The sequence below is a fragment of the Diospyros lotus genome, chromosome 12 (assembly GCF_014633365.1).
Source record: "Diospyros lotus cultivar Yz01 chromosome 12, ASM1463336v1, whole genome shotgun sequence".
Classification (NCBI taxonomy): Eukaryota; Viridiplantae; Streptophyta; class Magnoliopsida; order Ericales; family Ebenaceae; genus Diospyros; species Diospyros lotus.
In genome coordinates this window covers 7442293-7459177 of record NC_068349.1, presented here as the reverse complement: position 1 = coordinate 7459177, position 16885 = coordinate 7442293, and the positions used below count along the sequence as shown (strand labels likewise).

Genomic DNA, 16885 nt, shown 5'->3' with positions numbered 1-16885 from the left:
ACTGAGATGCGCCTCTTTTAATGAGTCGGCTCCCGGGCGCCTCCCTTATTTACAGGGGCTTCCGGCTCACAAATTATCCCTAATTTCATTTAAGAGCCATTGACTAAATCACCCCTTTCATTTCCCAAAATGCCCAGGTTCACAGAACAGTAAACAACGTAACTGTAGCATCACAGGGGCAAAATCGTCAGACCACGTTATTAGCTGCCTTGATAAACATTTATTGTTAAGAACGATAAAATAAGAAGACAAAGGAAGGAGGGGTCCCATATTCGACCGACTTAGGGTTTGAATAGAACGAGTGCACAGAGGAGGAAGGAAGAAGACGAAGGAGGAAACTCGTCCATCGCTTATCCCATCTGTCTCTCCCTCTCTCTGCGATCGAGGTACGGTCGATCGATTTATTCATCTGATTTCTCCCTCTCTCTCTGTATGTTACGCGTGCTTTCTTCCTGAGTTTCCTTTCCCGTCTTTTGCCGAATCTGAAAGTCAGCGCACCATGGATCTCTGGTGTTATATGTGTGTTTCTGAAAATATTCCCCTATCTATTGGAGTTATGAACATGATCGCGGGCAATTCGTTGGTAATTTTTAGTTATGCTGTTTTTTTTGTTATGTAATGTGAACTTAAATCCTGTATCTGCTCTTTTTGGTTTGACTGAAATAGATGTTGTAGATTTGTCCGTGGTTTATTGTTAGGTTTATTTTGTGAGTGACTTCGATGCCAGAGACGGTAAAATGAAGAAATTTATGTTCTTTTAGGTCGTTTAAACCTTAGTTGCCTGCGAACTTCTTGTCTAATTAAGCGAAGTGCACTTGGAACTGTTGTCTAACGAGCAACTGGATGCAGTGAATGTGGGTTTCTCTCTTGCATTCGGTTTGAACTTCTTAAAGTATGTTGCGGTGATGCGGGTCGGGAAGGCTTTCTAATGCACAGGCAAATGGGAGGAAATAACACAACGGTGAGATACAAAGGCAAGATTGAAAGTGAAAGTAGTTGGAAGTGTAATTTAGTTCTACAACAGCGTTGTTAAAGTAAGCAGAGAATTTCTTTCAGTTGTTATTGTTAATAGAATCAATCAAGCACAGCCCTTTGCAGGGGGGAATTGCTCTTTGACTGTCTATTAGGATCCAGTTGAGATCCATTCTTAAGGTGGTTTCTGTTCAGCTCAATCTGGAGGTGCAAAAAAAGCTACTGCTCATAATTAAAATTACAGAAAGACTATATTAATTTCTAAGAGAAGGATCAATTGTGCTTCTGTAGCTACACTCACACAAATATGTATTGATAAATATCTCGGTAGCAATTGCTTTTTAAGTTATAATTTTGTAGCCTAGTAAAAAAATAAAGAAATTATAGACTTGTTTTCTTAGGCTTTTTTTTTTTTTTTCCAGATAGGTGTTGCCTTTTTTAGATGAGTGCCTTGTATGGCTTTAGGCAATACAGTATTTTGGGACCCTTGATGGGACATTTTCCTGTGATTAGTATTCCATTCTTCTACTCCTACATCATTGAGCTTTCCATCACACTTTTTATTTTTTTTTGTCTTTTCATACCTTCTATCTTGCAATTCACATTCTTTCCTATTTCCTTGTTTATGCGATTCGCAATAGCTGGTACATCAATCAAGGGTAATGTTACTTGTGCTTGATGGCCCCATCGTGTGTTTCTCTCACTGCCTCAACCGTTGTGTATGTAGTGACCTTATTTTGTGTTTTTTCTCACACACTCAACCTTCTTGGAGGTAGGCTATCTATTTTGTTTACCTATTTGGGCATGCTTCTTTTCCAGACCCGGTAGAGACTAAAGTTGTTGAGGAAAACCAGCATTAGAGCCTTCTTGACTTGGAAACAACCTCAGCATCCCAATTTTAGTAACCCAATCAGTTCTTGAAGCCCCTTCACATCTATTTTTGATTTGTCTATTCAGATTTCTGGTGAAGCTCCTCACTATAAGAACTAGAGAGGAAGGCGGGAATTGTCACCCTTTGTTGGTAGCTCATCCCCAATTTTGTGCAAACCTGCAAGGAGATGATAAAAGACCCTTTGCCATTGAGACCTTGTCACGACTCCAAGAATCCCCAAGGATAGATTAGTAACATGAATTATAGGTATTTTTCTTTTAGTTGTACTCTTATGCTGTAGCTGTTAGTAGTTAGTACCTTCATTTGTGAAGCCGATAAATAGGCTAAGGTAGCTAGAGAATGGCATGTTTGAATGATAATTGAATTTAGTCATTTCCCTCTTATCAATTCTCTCTCAATTTCTCTCTGATCTCTCTTCCAATTCCTCTGATTTCTCTCTAATCTCCCCCAACTCTCTGTTCAATCTGCAACTCTCCCCTCATTTCTGTCCGTTATCTCCCTCTTTCTGTCCAATTCTCTCTCCAATCCTTCTGTTCGTGGTCCTAATTCCCTCGGATTCTTCTGACTTCCAATCCAAACCCTAGGTTCATGTCAGACCTGTAGCTGAAGAATGCCTTGGAAGAGAGAGATCACAGAGATTGCTGCAAAAAATGACATCTGGAGCAATCTATGAAGACCAGATTGCTTGTCGCTGTTCGCCATAGTTGAATCAACATTGAAGTGCGAGAGTGTCAAAGTTGAAGCCGACATGTTTGAGTCTTTCCACTTGTAAATTTGAGAATCCTTAGAATGTCAAAAGAGTATTGTTTGGGTGATTTGTCAAGCATCTTTTGGTTGGTTGGGAGATTGTTTTCCAATTTTTGACTATAGCCATCCTAGAGTATGTGGAATATGGTTGTGTACTTAGTAAAAGAGATGAAAAAAAAGTTTAGAAAGCAATTGTTAAAAAATTGAGTATATCCTCATCAACTCTTGAAGCCTTGGTGGACTCTTGAGTACTCTCAAACTGGGAAGAGATGATGGAGGACATTGGGCAGCCTGTAAAGAGACACTAGATGCTGTAAAACTAGTTCATATGGTCAAGCATTAATTTGGAATGTTTTGGTTGACGAAGGGTCCTCGTCGGAGCTTTAAGCAGCCTAGTTTTATGTTTTATGCATTATGATATTTTTTCCATTCTACATATATTTCCCTAAAGTCTTTTTTTTTGGATAGGTTTTCCTAAAGTCTTTTTGTAACTCTAATTATGTGTGTGGGTTTTATTTATGGTGTTTTCGTTGGTAGTAATTTCAATTTTTGTTTAGTTTTCCTACTAGGGACAGGATTTTTCTAACCCTAGTAGGAACGACATTACTAGAGCTCTATAAATATATTGTAACCTCTTTTCTGATTAGTGAATGGAATAACCACCTATAATTTTCTCTAAAGAAATATGCTGTCTTTGAATTGTATGATACAATTATAACCTAAGAAGCATGGGCATGCCAGTGGAGGTGTTGTACTAGTGTCACCGGTGTGTCAAGCAACATGCATGGCCACACGGCACGCCCCACACTTCTTTATTATTTATGAAATGGGTATATGATGGGACATGTGCAGGATATGCGTGTCCCCTTGGCAAACACTTCATATACTCATATAGAATTAGGAAACCAACCTTGAAGACAAGATGAATGGGAGGGACAAGGGTTGAAGACGAGATGATTAGGCTGTGTTCTAGGAGTGACTAACGATGACTGGACTGAACTCTGTGTTTTACTAACCTGTGAATTGGATTGTGGGCAATGTGATGACTGATGGTGACATTGGCGAGTTTACAATGAAGTGGCTGGGGTCAAGATGAGTAGTGTGCGATTGAGTTTTTTTAGTGACATCAATATTGTGATGTAGCTGCATGTCTGTTGGAGTTTTTGAGGACAACTCAGGTCTTGACCTTTTGAATCCCTATGAGTTGTGATGATGATGACTCTGATTCTTCTTGAATCTTGATGTGTATATTACAATATTTTGTAAGGCTGGAGTGGTTTCTTCTTGGTACTTGATACATATTATATACTTAATCGTGTTGGACTGCTGGAGTTGAATTTTCTTAGTGCAGAATATCCTATTCTAATATTATAGGTTACATTGTTATTTTTTTTAGAATTTTGCATTATGGATTTTAAATACACGAATTTTTTATAGATGCATATGTATGAGTTTGGAATATATTTTTATATTTTATTATGTCATTAGATATATAAAAGTTTAGTTCTTTAATTAATGTATCCCAACTGTGTCGTGCCTTACTTTTTTGAAAAATGCCATGTCCCGTATCCTATGTCCGTGTTTCATAGATCATAACCCTAGGTGCGATGCCCAAAAGATATTCTCTCTCTTTTCTAATCTTTCAATTTCAGATTCTTAATTTCGTAACCCTACTTCCAGATATATTTTCCATCTTTTCAGATATATTTTACCTACCTACCAATTTTCCCTAGATTTCTAACCCTATCATTCTGGTGAGTTTTGAAGGGTGAGAAGCAACTGTATTGCTGCAGGAATGCTCTTAACCATAATGGTGCTTTTTTGCAAATGAAGCCTCATGGAGGATGGTGGTCAACAAATTGGAAATGTATTCATTTATATGTCTGTTATATAAAAATGCAATCCTATGGCTGATACAGTAAATAAATATATAATAAATGATATATGTAATCATATGGTCAAGATATATGTATTCATTTATATGAATTTTGTGTGTGAAGTAGGAGAAGAGTTGGTATTATAATTGTTGGACGAGATTAGGTGTTCAAGTTTAAAAAGGAAAGATAAGGTGGTTGGATAAGATAAAGATTTAAAAAGGAAGCCTAGAAGATATGATAAAGCTCCAAGATTCAAGGGAGAGATTCAAGCTTGAAACTAGAAGATAAAGGGCAACATGTTTTGAATATTAGTTACTGCTATCTAAATTTGAATTTGCTCCTATTTTCTAGGAGATGAGTAGATATTTTGCCTTGTATAAATAGCTCCCTTTATACAAGGCAAAGCCATCCCAGCATAGGGGTGTCAACGGTTCGGATTGGTCCGGTTCTATAAGAATTCAGTAATCGAACCATTTTTAACGGTTCCGAAAGAATAAGAACCGTAACCGAACCGTTACGTATATAAAACCAAACCATGACCAATCCGTTACACCGGACCGGTTTCGGTTATATCCAATTAACATTTAGCTTCTAAACATTTTTGCAAAATATGAAATTACAAACAAATGTGTTAATTAAAATAAACCCATAACTTTGTTAATGCTTCAAGTCTTGAAGTAAAAATAGAACAAAATAATTCATAGACTACCTCATCAAATGATATTACATCAACCATTTAGTATAGCAACAGGGCATAGAAGTCTAGAAATAAAAGAGTTCATGAATCTCGCTAGTTTTCTGTTGTACGCAGTTTGTAGAGAATTGAGAGAGAGCTTATGCTCGATCCTTGTATTCTCAAGAGGTAGACTGTTGTTCATAGTCTGAGTGTGTGCAACAAGGAGGAGTGTTGTAATCTTGATTGTGTTTCTAATGGATTCTCTGAAAGGCTTCGGCAGTCTGGATGTAGGGCATTTCATGCTTGAACCAGTATAAGTTCTTATCTCTTTTACAGTTCTGTTATTGCTTTGTTATTTGTTCTGTTTTACATTTCTTTGTTTTTATTACTATCGGGTGAGGGTTGAGTGTGCGAGAGTGAATATTCTTGTGAGGAAACCAATCCAAGATTCAACAGGGATATTTACAATTAGGCCCTCGAAATACTAAGTATATTACACTTGGCATATTAAACCTAATTGATCTAATCTTCTAGTCGATGCATTTTCAATATTTATTGATCTTCTATCGAACATACTTGAGGCAAACACAACATGGAGTGTTCAGTCGATAGCACAAAATACAATAAAATGTTATAAAAAGATAGTGTTTTTGATTTTCTCCATGGTCTTAACTCTAATTTGGATGAAGTTCGTGGAAGATTATTAGGTACTAAACCCTTACCTACACTTAGAGAAGTGTTTGCTGAGACAAGGAGAGAGGAAAATAGGCGTAAGGTGATGCTTACCCAACATATAGACTCCATTTTAAGTTATCAAAACTCTGCTCTTGTTACTATCAAACAGGTGGATACTTTGTCAAGAAATCAGGGGAAGGATAAGCAGTGGTGTGACAACTGTAACAAACCCTACCATACGTGAGAAACATGCTGGAAGATTCATGGCAAACCAGCAAACTGGAATTCATGAAACAAGAGGGAAACAACTAGATCTGCTTATGCTGTCGAAGTCTCCACTGAATTTGGAAATAGCTTGAATCTAAATTTATCAGCAGAGCAGGTTTAAACCTTGTACAGGTTGCTAAATCAAGGTATAAACCCCTCAAGACCTCCTACTCCTCAGCCAATAGCTTCAATAGCCCTACAAGGTATTGCTCATTACTCACTAGTCTCACGAAAGCTCCCTAAACATGTTTGGATAGTGGATATTGGTGCATCAAATCATATGTCAAGTTTTGCTAACTCTATGATGGATTATACACCTTGCAACACAACTATTGATATTTCTATGGCTAATGGCACTATCTCTCTTGCCTTGAGGTTTGGAATAACGTGTTTATCAAAACTAAAGTTAAATTTGTTCTACATGTATTGGGATTGCAAGGCAATTTACTTTCAGTTAGTAAACTCACAAGAGATATGAGTTGTAGTGTATCTTTTTTTCCCATGCTACTATATATTTTTCAGGTTTAGGCTTCAGGGATGATGATTGGTAGTGCTAAGGATGGCCTTTACTATATGACATAAGATGTTCCAAGTTCTTCAACCAGTAAAGCTGTCCCTACTGTAACAACTAATGCCAATGTTTTGCTGTGGCATAAACGCCTAGGACACCCTAGTTTCCCATATCTAAAATCCTTGTATCTTAACATTTTCATTAATAAAGAGCAATCTTTTAAATGTGAATAGTGTACTCTTGCAAAACAACTTCGTTCTCATTATTCTACATAGCCCTATAAACCATCTAAACCTTTTCACTTGATCCATGGTGATACATGGGGTCCTTCTAAACTTTCCAATATCTTGGGTTCTCGATGGTTCATACCTTTCATTGATGATCATATTAGAGTATGGTGGGCCTATCTTATGAGAGAAAAATCAGAGGCCATTAACACTTTCAAAAGGTTTCACAAACTCATTTTGAATGTGTTTCAAATTTCCATTCATGTTCTTCAAACTGATAATGGCCAAGAATACTTTTCTCATGATTTCATTGACTATCTCTTTGAACATGGCGTATTTCATCAAAATTCATGTCTATACACTTCTCAAAAAAATGGAGTGGTTGAGAGAAAAAAACAGACACCTCCTTGAGGTGGCCCGAGCTATGATGTTTACTACCTATGTTCCTCATTCCTATTGAGGGGAAGCTGTTCTTACAACTGATTATCTGCTTATCTAATCAACCAGCTTCCTTCTAAAGCCCTGCTATTTAGAACTCCTCTTAACACCCTTTGTGATCTAATGCCCAAATGTTCATCGGCTCACTTCTCTTTCTCCCAAGGTTTTTGGTTGCACTGTATATGTTCACAACACCAATCCCTCTTAGACCAAATTTGAACCAAAGGCACTTAACTGTATCTTTGTTGGGTATTCTCTTTCACAAAAAGGATACAAGTGCTATTGCCCCTCTTGCAAATTTTTTGTGTCCTCTAATGTCACATTCTATGAGGATCACTCATTTTATCCTCCTACATCTACTCTAGAGGAAACTGACAGTACAAGTGGCATTGAGATCCTCTCCTCTCTCTTCCTTTGCTTGGCTCTACACTGCCAGTATGTTCTCAAGGGAGAGCATCATCAGCATCACCTCCTGACAACGTACTAGTAACTCCTACTCTCCACCCATTTGGATTAGATTTTCTGTACTTTAGCTTCCTGTACAGCTGCTCCATCTTCAATCTGATCTGGAATAAGATCCAGCTGCTTGATATGTTGCTGAAGCTTTGAAACTGGAACAACTTTGGTGAATATATCTGCAGCATTATATTCTCCTGCAACTTTGATTAGATTCACAAGTTTATTTTCAATGATATCCCTAATGAAATGATATCTAATGTCTATGTGTTTTGTCCTCTCATGGTGGGCCTGGTTCTTTGATAAATGTATAGCACTTTGACTATCACACATCAAAGTGACTTTAACCTCTAAACCTAGAAGCTCTCCTACTAGCCCCTTAAGCCATATAGCCTCTTTAATTGCATCAGCAACAGCTATGTATTCTGCCTCGGTAGTGGATAAAGCTACCACATGTTGGAGGCTGGACTTCCAACTAATAGAGGAATTCCACAACTTAAAAATGTAACCGGTTGTGGACCTACGTTTATCAAGGTCTGCAGCGTAATCTGCATTTGAGAAGCCTAGAATACTAGGTTTTTCTCCTATTTTGGCTCCACCATAGGACAACACATTTTTGCTGGTGCCCCTTAGGTATCTAAGCATCCATTTTACAGCCATCCAATGGGATCTACCTGGGTTTGCCATGAAGCGGCTAACTACACTCATTGCATGAGCTAGGTCGGGCCGGGTGCAAACCATTCCATACATCAGGCTGCCTACAGCATTTGAGTATGGAATCTTCTCCATTTCTCTCCTTTCCTCCTCATTTTTAGGGGACTGTTTTGAGGTTAATTTGAAGTGAGGGGCAAATGGCACACTTACTGGTTTTGAAACAGCCATACCAAACCTAGATAACAACTTTTCTATATATGATTTTTGAGATAGAAATAATTTTCTATGCTGCCTATCCCTAGAGATTTCCATCCCTAGAATCTTCCTAGCCTCACCTAGCTCCTTCATTTCAAATTCAGCCTTTAATTTCTGCTTTAGTTGCTGGATTTCTTTATGGGATTGACTTGCAATAAGCATGTCATCCACATAGAGTAGTAAGTATATTGAAATGCTAGGGGATATGTGCTTAAGATACACACAACAATCATAGGAACATCTTGAATATCCTTGGCTTATCATAACAGTATCAAATCGGCGATACCACTGTCTAGGAGATTGTTTGAGCCCATAGAGAGACTTTTTGAGCAAACAAACTTTCTCCACCTTATCCTTGACTTCAAAACCTCTAGGTTGGTTCATATATATCTTTTCTTCCAACTCTCCATGTAGGAAAGCTGTGGTAACATCCATCTGCTCCAATTTCAAGTCTAATTGGGCAGTGATGGCCAACAAAACCCTAATTGATGTATGCCTTACAACTAGGGAGAAAACTTCATTGTAATCAACCCCTTGGACTTGGGTAAATCCTCTAGCAACTAGCCTAGCTTTGAATCTAGGCTTAGAATTTACATCCGCTCCTTCTTTTATTTTGTAAAGCCATTTGCAGCTTACAATCCTCTTCCCTTTCGGTTTTTCTACCAGTTCCCAGGTTTGGTTTTTCATAAGAGAAGATATTTCTGATCTCATGGCTTCTATCCATTTTTGGGAATGCTTAGAAGCTATAGCTTGGTCATAGGACTGGGGCTCTTCATTAGAAATTTTGGAGGCACTATATAAAGCATAGGCTACTAAATCTGAGTAACCAAACCTAAGAGGTGGCCTGCGGACTCTAGGTTGCCTATCTATAGCCACACTATACCTATTTGGGTTTGGCTGATCACCAATGCTGGAATCAGCATCACTGTCAGCTTCTTCTTCCTCATATTGAGATGTTTCAGCACCCTGATCTTCCTCTTGGACCTGATCATTTAGGTCCAGAACTGGTTCAGGTTCTGTGTCATTCATTTCAGGCTCTATACCTTGAATGTCTACCTTCATAGAGTCGTTCTTCTCATCTAGATGCTTCTGGGTTTCATTTGAGCTTAGACTTATGGTAGATGATTCATCAAAAGTTACATCCCTAGAGATTATTGTCCTAGGTCCTTCTTGTTCAAGGTTCCATAGTTTGTATGCCTTCACACTGGTTGGATAACCTATAAAGAGACATTTCCTAGCCCTAGGTTCAAGTTTGCCTTGCTTCACATGAGCATAGGCTAAACACCCAAACACCCTAAGGTGGGCAAGGTTTGGCTTATGGCCTGTCCATTTCTCATAGGGAGTTTGCAAGTCTATGGCTTTAGATGGGGTTCGGTTGAGTATATGGGCTGCAGTAGAAACTGCTTCCCCCCGAGAAAGTTTTTGGAAGGTGTGCATGGAATAACATGCATCTTACCCTTTCTAATATTGTCCGATTCATCCTCTCAGCCACCCCGTTTTGCTGGGGGTTTCCAGGGGCTGTTAGGTGACTAATTATGCCATTTTCTTTGCACATTTCATTAAATTCCTTATTGTAGAATTCCAATCCATTATCTGTCCTAATGGTTTTAATTTTCTTGCCCATTTGAGTTTCTACCATTGTCTTCCAGTTTCTAAAGGTCCCATAAGTTTGATCTTTAGATTTTAGCACATAAACCCATAACATTTTAGAATAATCATTTATAATAGAAAGGAAGTATCTAGATACTCCATGGGTTGGGGTTTGGGCTGGTCCCCACAGATCCGAGTGTATGTAATCTAAGGTGGACTTAAATGAGTGAATGACAGTCTTATTAAACCTAAGTTTTGCTGCCTTTCCATAGATGCAAGACTCACATTTGGATAAAACTGAGACTTGGTTATTTTCTAAGATCCCTTGTTTAGCTAACTCCTTGAGCCCTTGCTCACTTATATGTGACATCCTTAGATGCCACAATTTAGCCAAATCTTGGGATTTGCTACTTGCTGCTGCAGCCTCACCACTTAAGGTGGAGGCTTGCAGGATATAAATGCCATTCTGCAATTTTGCTTTCATGCAGACCAGTGACCCTTTGGCCACTGTTATGGCTCCTATCTCTCCTTTGAATTTTAGGCCATTTCTGTCTAATTCTCCAAGGGAAACCAAGTTCCTCTTGAGATCAGACACATGCCTAACTGCTGAGAGAGTCAAAACCGAGCCATCATTCATCCTTAACCTCACATCTCCCACTCCTATAACCCTGCACTCATGGTCATTGCCCAGCAAGACCTTACCCCCATTAATTTCTCTATAATTTTGCAGCCAATGCCTCCTAGGGGTCATGTGAAATGAACAACCCGAATCCATCACCCAACTGTTAATTCCAGCTATTTCTGTGACAATCAAGGCCTCTGAACTGTCATATCCAAGGTCAGCTAAGTTTGCTCCACCATCGGATGTTTTCTTTTCAGCCATGTCTTTCTTTCTTTTAGGGCAATATCTCTTGATATGCCCTTCCTCCTGGCAGTAGTAACACTTAATAGGACCCTTTCCATTTCTAGACTTTGATCTAGACTTTCCCCTTTTTCCTTTTGTGTCCTTTTTGGTACTCCTAGACCTTACGATTAGGGCATCACTGGGGGTGGTTTTTATTTCCATTTTTATTCTCAATTCCTTTGAGTTTAGGGATCCTATTACATCTTCTAACGATAGTTTGTCCCTACCGTGTTGCAGGATGTCTACAAAGTTTTCATAAGACTTAGGCAGAGAATAAAGAAGAACTAGGGCTCTATCTTCGTCCTCATAGTTTACTCCTATATTCTCTAAGTCAAGACATAGCTTATTGAATTCATCTAGATGCTCTTGAAGTTTCTGATTTTCTTGCATCTTATATGTGAAGAATTTGGCCTTTAAATACAGCCTACTGGATAAAGTCTTCTTTAAATAAAGAGACTCCAATTTCTTCCAGATTTCAGTGGCTGTTTTTAATTTTGAAACTTCTCGGAGAACTTTGTCTCCAAGACTCAAGATAAGCATGCTGTATGCTTTCTTGTTTATTTCCTTATCCTCTAAAGATATGGTTTTAGGATCCTTACCTTCAGAGCTTCCCTCGGTAGTTACCTCTTGTTCGATTGCTTTTTCCAACCCTAGACTGCACAGCAGGGCTTCCATTTTGATCCGCCAGAGGCCAAAATCGTTGCTGCCGTCAAACTTCTCCACATCATATCGAGTGGCCGATGAGGGTGCCATGATCGCCTACCAGAGCTGATTCTGGTTTCTTGAGAATCTTGAAAAATCTTGATAGATTTGCTGGAGTTTATCCTTGGAGTTCTGATACCAGATTGTAGTCTTTTTAAGACCGACACACACTCACACACTCGCTGCAATCTAGCCCTCAAGATCTCACTGCCATACCTCTTATTTAGAATACACAATCACCCGATAGAAATATAGAGACTAGGAATAGAAAAATAGCAGTAAACACACCAAATTTATCCTGGTTCAGTCTCATAAATGAGACCTACATCCAGACTGCCTTAGGCCTATGAAATCTCCACTATCTTGACAATCTTTACAGCAATTACATGAACTAGAAAAGTCTTCTCTTCTTCCCGAATCTAAAACCCTAGACTACCAAGAGAAGAACACCCCAAGAGAAGTACAAAACTCTCAGCCTAGCTCACCCGCACACCCTTACAAGATATCCCGAGATTTCACCCTTACAATACCAAGTTTTCCCAGCCTCTATTTATAAAGGATAGAGGCGGGCAAGGCAGTTACAACTGACTGCCCTAACTGATCGGAAACCCATTTATTTAATGGACGGCTATAAAAAACAGAAAAGAAAAAACATTACAATAGAAGAACTTTTGCTAACAGATTTATACAATAAATTGAACCTAAGTACATAAACTAATCTAACACAAATGTCTTCACACCTACCTCCCTTGATACCTCTTTGCACCACCCTCTTAACTCACACCCTGATCCACACCCTCCTGATACCTCTATGCCTAATATCTCAACTCATAAACCAGTTCCTGCCACTCATCTTTCGACTCCAACTATTGACAGTTCTCTTCTAGTTTATTCTAGACAGCCTAAAGGTCATCAGGAACCTCAGCACAATCAACCATCAATTCCAGAGACTGGTCCATCTGTGGACAACACTACTACAAGGATGGATGACTTGGATTGGACTGTTCCTATAACACTATGAAAAGGGGTAAGGTCATGTGTCAAGTATCCTAATTCTAATCATCTGACCTATACAAAATTCTCTCCTCAGTTTAGGGCTTTTGTTGCAAGTATTGACATCATTGAAATTCCCAAAACTATCCAATGTGCTATGAAGGATCCTAAGTGGAAGGCTGCTGTTTTGGAAGAAATGAAAGCATTGGTAGGAAATAATACATGGGATCTAGTAGAATTGCCCTCAAATAAGAAGGTAGTCTGGTGTAAGTGGGTATTCATAGTAAAATATCATGCAGATGGGAGTGTTGAAAGATATAAGGCTTGATTGGTGGCCCAAGGGTTCATAGAAACTTATGGGATCGACTATGAAGAGACATTTGCTCTTGTGGCTAAGCTGAATTCTATCAGGGCATTATTCTCTATCACTGTTAATTTATAGTGGACTTTATTTCAATTTGATATTAAAAATGCCTTTTTTAACAAAGATTTGGATGAGATATATATGGGGGTTCCTCTTAGTTTTGAGCATGAAGTTGACAGTGGAAACTGGAAAGGTTTATAAACTTAAAATGTCTCTATATCACTATATGGGTTAAAGCAATTATCAAGAGCCTGGTTCAGGAAGTTTGGCATGACCCTAAATCGGTTAGGGTATAAATAGGGGCAGGCAGACTATACTTTGTTCATAAAACACATATCAAATGGAAGGAAGATTATATTAATTGTTTATGTGGATGATATTATAGTGATAGGAGATGACATGCAAAAAATAGTGAGCTTGAAGAAGCAATTGAGAGCTGAATTTGATGTTAATGACCTAAGAACAATGAGGTATTTCTTAGGAATGGATGTGTCTCGGAGTAAAGAAGGTATGTTCATTTCACTGAGAAAATATACATTGGATTTATTGAAAGAAGCATGAATGTTAGGGTGTAGACCTACTGGAACACCCCCAGAAAAGAATTGGAAATTAGGAGAAATCAATGATGATGGTTGAAAAATTAATTTACTTGTCCCTTACAAGGCTGGACATAGCTTATGCAGTAAGTGTGATAAGTCAATATATGCATTCTCCCACTCAAATACATATGAATGTTGCGTTTCATGTCCTAAGGTATCTAAAAGGGATAACTAGAAAAGGATTACTATTTTAGAAAACTGGGGAGAGGGGAATTGAGGGTTTTTGTTGATGCAGATTGGGCAGGGTTTATTGAAGATGGCCGATCAACCTTAGGTTATTGTACCAAAGTATGGGGAAATGTGGTTACATGGAGAAGTAAGAAGCAGTTGGTTGTTGCCCGCAACAGTGTTGAGGCAAAATTCCGAGCTATAGCTCAAGGAATTTGTGAAGTGATTTGGTTAGAAAGGCTGATGGACTTACATATTCCTTTGTCACAACAAACAAAGGTGTACATTGATAGTAAATCAGCAATTAGTATTGTTAAAAATACACTTCAGCATGATCGCATGAAGCATGTGAGAATAGACCGAAGCTTTAACTTATCCTATATTCCTACAAGTAGTCAAGTGGCTGTTGTGTTTACAAAAGCCATGGCAAGACCAAGTTTCGAATTGCTAATTGGCAAGTTGGGAATGACTAGTATTTATTCTTCAGCTTGAGGGAGAGTGTTGGACGAGATTAGGTGTTCAAGTTTAAAAAGGAAAGATAAGGTGGTTGGATAAGATAAAGATTTAAAAAGGAAGTCTAGAAGATAGGATAAAACTTCATGATTCAAGGGAGAAATTCAAGTTTTGAATATTAGTTACTGCTATCTAAATTTGAATTTGCTCCTATTTTCTAGGAGATAAGAGTAAATATTTTGTCTTGTATAAATAACTCCATTCGGATTCAATAAATTCTCAAGTAAGCTTTCAAGAATTTAGCTTTTTTCAATAACCTGCCCATATTTTCCCTTTGAAGGTACACGAGTGGATTCTCTTCCATTTTGATTATGAACTCCTTCCTTGATAAAGTGACCATGTCATTAAACTGTTACTATGATTTATTTATGAGCTTTTAGGATGGGGTGGACCAAGCAGACATGGATTCTTATAGGCAAACAAGATTTAGCATTCTTTTTTTTTTTAATTATTTTTTGGTCTAATATGTTTTTTGAGCAATAATATAAAAATTAAAACTAAATTTATAGTCCAGTTGAGCTAGGCTGCAAATGTCTATCCCTAGTACGACATGAAAAATGGTTGGTTCTAAATGTTGACCAAGGAGGCTTTTTGGGCCTTGATTCAAATGCATGTCCTAAAAAATTTGCATACGCTTCCTGTGTATGCCTATCTTTTACCTATCTTTTACATTCATTTGCTTTTAAGCTTTTTGTTTTTGTCATTTTTTTGGGGGGTTGGTGGGGTTTGGTTATAATATACTTCTTATTGGTTAAGATTTTATTTTTTCAATTTGGGAGAAACACTTAATCACATATAAAAATGTCACATCAAACACCCAAATAGATTACTTCCTCATGAGACAAGAGGATCGGTTATGTTGTAGGGTTGTAAGGTGATACCAGGCGAGTGTTTGACTACTCAACATAGACTTTTGGTACTTGACATTCAAGTAAGAAATTGGAAGAGAAAAAATCACATAAAACAAAATCCAAGAATTAGGTGGTGAGATTTAAAAGGAGAGAAATAACTAATCTTCAAAGAAAAATTAAGGGGTAGAAAAGAATGGAATGGAGAAAGACAGACAAACCAAATGTGGAGGGAAATGGCTATTGCCCTGAGAAGCACGACAAATGTTGTCCTTAGAGAGACAAATGATAGAGCTCCAAACCTTAAGGAGTCTTGGTGGTGGAATGAAGAGGTACAATTGAAAATTAGAAATAAGAAAACTTGCTATAAGGCTGTATATCAATGCAACAATGAAGAAAATCTAAAAAATTATAAAGAAACAAAAAAGGCAGCAAAAAGAGCTGTTAGTGAAGCAAGGTCAAAAGCATATGGGAATCTATATAAACAACTTGATACAAAAGATGGAGAAAGGGATATATATAAATTAGCTAAAGCAAGAGAAAGAAAAACAAGGGATCTAAATCAAGTGAAATGCATAAAAGATGAAAACCAAAATGTATTAGTGAATGAGGGAGCGATTAAGGAGAGATGGAATGAGTATTTCACAAAATTATTCAATGATGGTGAGGACACAAGAGTTAGGTTGGGACATCTTAGTAACTCCGAAGGGAACGTGAGCTATACATTTTATCGACGCATAAGTTCAAATGAAATAAAACAAGCATTAAAAAAGATGAAAAATCATAAGACGGTGGGACTGGATAATATACTAATAGAAGCATAGATTTGCATAGGAGAAGAGGGCATCTCTTGGTTAACAAAATTATTTAATGCGATCCTTAAATAAAAAAAGATGCCAGATGAGTGGAGGAAGAGTACTTTAGTTCCTATATACAAGAACAAAGGAGATGTTTAAAACTGTGAAAATTACAGAGAAATTAAGTTAATGAGCCATACCATGAAACTTTGGAAGAGAGTAATAGAGCGTACGCTCAGAAAAGAAATAGATGTCTCAAAAAACTAGTTTGGTTTCATGCCTGGTAGGTCAACAATGGAAGCTATATACCTACTGAAGCGTCTAATGGAAAGGTATCAGGATCAGCAGAAGGACCTGAATATGGCGTTTATTGATCTAGAAAAGGCCTATGATAAGGTCTCTAGAGAAATATTATGGAGGGTTTTAGTGAAGAAAGAAGTCCGAGTAGCCTATATACAAGCTCTTAAGGACATGTATCACGATGCAGAGACAAGGGTTAGAACATGCGGAGGGGATATTGAATCGTTTAAAATTACAATGGGACTGCACCAAGGTTCTGCACTAAGTCCATACTTATTTGTTTTAGTAATGGATGAATTCATTGAACACATTCAGACAGAGGTGCCATGGTGTATGCTATTTGCAGATGACATAGTGTTGGTGGATGAAACAAAAGAGGGAGTGAACACTAAGCTTGAGTTATGGAGAAACAATTTAGAATCTAAGAGTTTTAAATTAAGTAGAAGGAAAACATAATATA

At 37.9% G+C, this 16885-nt stretch overlaps 1 protein-coding gene across 6 annotated transcripts in view; it reads left to right on the top strand.

The window, feature by feature from the left end:
- The first annotated feature begins 230 nt into the window (after positions 1-230).
- LOC127787136 (inactive poly [ADP-ribose] polymerase RCD1) overlaps positions 231-16885 on the top strand; it is a 32017-nt gene continuing 15362 nt past the window's right edge. For 2 of the 6 annotated variants that reach the window (XM_052315014.1, XM_052315019.1), the window contains exon 1: positions 231-386. The gene's annotated coding sequence lies outside the window, so the exon portion shown is untranslated. Of the gene's footprint in view, positions 387-489; positions 584-849; positions 1035-6008; positions 6310-16885 lie in introns of all 6 variants that reach the window. The other 4 variants (XM_052315015.1, XM_052315017.1, XM_052315016.1 and 1 more) reach the window with 4 other exon arrangements.